This window comes from Oryzias latipes, chromosome 3, assembly GCF_053564925.1.
Source record: "Oryzias latipes strain Hd-rR chromosome 3, Olatipes_Hd-rR_3.1".
Classification (NCBI taxonomy): domain Eukaryota; kingdom Metazoa; phylum Chordata; class Actinopteri; order Beloniformes; family Adrianichthyidae; genus Oryzias; species Oryzias latipes.
The window spans coordinates 4810001-4812500 of NC_136239.1; the positions used below are offsets into that span (position 1 = coordinate 4810001).

Sequence of the window (2500 nt, forward strand, 5' to 3'; positions counted from 1 at the left end):
ATGGTGCTCACAACTTTATTTGTGTTAAATGTTTGTAAAGTTTAAGTGCAAGAGACTTGTATCGTTGTCGGCAGGATTTGAACCTACGCGGGGAGACCCCAATGGATTTCTAGTCCATCGCCTTAACCACTCGGCCACAACAACACACGAACCTATACAGCGTTTGGTTGCTTCACTGCCATTGGATTCTGTCATAGGCGGAAATTCATTTCCAAGCTGACTACAGAAAAATACAATTCCTGTTTTAGCAAAAATCATTGGGATAAATTTGCTGGCAATTAAAACAAGGGATCATTTCAAAAAAGGAAAATATGACAACCATTTTACCACCATGCCCAATTTCATTTCCCCAACAACCACACATTGTTTCCTCAAACACAACGCCTAAAAATTTGCCTTAAATCTAAAGAATTTTGTAAATTTCTAGCATACTTGGCTAACATTTATCTTCATTCTAATGTTCAAACATAACCCTAATGAAAAATGAAAGATTCTGTTGAGGGCTTGGATTTAAAACTCAGTTTATCCGATGGTCAAGCACTAAGGCCTTAAAGACCAATTCCAATGAAAATGGTGTCTTTAACACGTTAAAAAGCATTCATCCAATGATGGAGGACATGTATAAAGAAAATGATACTTAAATGTGCCTATCTGAATATTTTTTGTAGTTAATTCATAGTGAACCAGTAACAGACAAAAACACGCTGCATGACAAGGCCTGTACTTGTACTAACAAACGACAATGAGAAGGCAAGAAGCTCCCTGCTACGTTCCATTGTGATGCATCCAGTCGCATCTTGAAGGAGATCCAATACGCCTTGGTAGTCTTGGTCCGAGGTGGCATGGTGCTCACAACTTTATTTGTGTTAAATGTTTGTAAAGTTTAAGTGCAAGAGAGTTGTATAGTTGTCGGCAGGATTTGAACCTACGCGGGGAGACCCCAATGGATTTCTAGTCCATCGCCTTAACCACTCGGCCACAACAACACACGATAATATACAGCGTTTGGTTCCTTCACTGCCAATGGATTCTGTCGTAGGCGGAAATTAGAGCTTGGATTTAAGCTTGGATTTAAAACTCAGTTTATCCGATGGTCATGCACTAAGGCCTTAAAGACCAACTCAAATGAAAATGGTGTCTTTAACATGTTAAAAAGCATTCTTCCCATGATGGAAGACATGTATAAAGAAAATGATACTTAAATGTGCTTATCTGAATATTTTTTGTAGTTAATTCATAGTGAACCAGTAACAGACAAAAAAACGCTGCACGACAAGGCCTGTACTTGTACTAACAAACAACAATGAGAAGGCAAGAAGCTCCCTGCTATGTTCCATTGTGATGCATCCAGTCGCATCTTGAAGGAGATCCAATACGCCTTGGTAGTCTTGGTCCGAGCTGGCATGGTGCTCACAACTTTATTTGTGTTAAATGTTTGTAAAGTTTAAGTGCAAGAGACTTGTATCGTTGTCAGCAGGATTTGAACCTACGCGGGGAGACCCCAATGGATTTCTAGTCCATCGCCTTAACCACTCGGCCACAACAACACACGAAACTGTACAGCGTTTGGTTGCTTCACTGCCATTGGATTCTTTCATAGGCGGAAATTCTTTTCCAAGCTGACTACAGAAAAATACAATTCCTGTCTTAGCAGATATCACTGGGATGCATTTCCTGGCAATTAAAACAAGGGATCATTTCAAAAAAGGAAAATATGACAACCATTTTACCACCATGCCCAATTTCATTTCCCCAACAACCACACATTGTTTCCTCAAACACAACGCCTCAAAATTTGCCTTAAATCTCAAGAATCTTGTAAATTTCTAGCATACTTGGCTAACATTTATCTTCATTCTAATGTTCAAACATAACCCTAATGAAAAATGAAAGATTCTGTTGAGAGCTTGGATTTAAAACTCAGTTTATCCGATGGTCAAGCACTAAGGCCTTAAAGACCAACTCCAATGAAAATAGTGTCTTTAACATGTTAAAAAGCATTCATCCCATGATGGAAGACATGTATAAAGAAAATGATACTTAAATGTGCCTATCTGAATATTTTTTGTAGGTAATTCATAGTGAACCAGTAACAGACAAAAACACGCTGCATGACAAAGCCTGTACTTGTACTAACAAACAACAATGAGAAGGCAAGAAGCTCCCTGCTACGTTCCATTGTGATGCATCCAGTCGCATCTTGAAGGAGATCCAATACGCCTTGGTAGTCTTGGTCCGAGCTGGCATGGTGCTCACAACTTTATTTGTGTTAAATGTTTGTAAAGTTTAAGTGCAAGAGACTTGTATCGTTGTCGGCAGGGTTTGAACCTACGCGGGGAGACCCCAATGGATTTCTAGTCCATCGCCTTAACCACTCGGCCACAACAACACACGAAACTATACAGCGTTTGGTTGCTTCACTGCCAATGGATTCTGTCGTAGGCGGAAATTAGAGCTTGGATTTAAGCTTGGATTTAAAACTCAGTTTTTCCGATGGTCA

The 2500-nt window shown here is 39.6% G+C and overlaps 4 non-coding genes across 4 annotated transcripts; all 4 read right to left on the reverse strand.

The window, feature by feature from the left end:
* Positions 1–62: 62 nt before the first annotated feature.
* On the reverse strand, positions 63–144 carry trnas-aga (transfer RNA serine (anticodon AGA)). The gene has a single exon. It is a non-coding gene; the product is annotated as a tRNA-Ser (tRNA).
* A 760-nt stretch (positions 145–904) lies between these two features.
* On the reverse strand, positions 905–986 carry trnas-aga (transfer RNA serine (anticodon AGA)). Its single transcript has one exon. It is a non-coding gene; the product is annotated as a tRNA-Ser (tRNA).
* Positions 987–1465: 479 nt separating this feature from the next.
* Positions 1466–1547, reverse strand: trnas-aga (transfer RNA serine (anticodon AGA)). The gene has a single exon. It is a non-coding gene; the product is annotated as a tRNA-Ser (tRNA).
* Positions 1548–2307: 760 nt separating this feature from the next.
* trnas-aga (transfer RNA serine (anticodon AGA)) lies at positions 2308–2389 on the reverse strand. The gene has a single exon. It is a non-coding gene; the product is annotated as a tRNA-Ser (tRNA).
* Between the last annotated feature and the right edge of the window lie 111 nt (positions 2390–2500).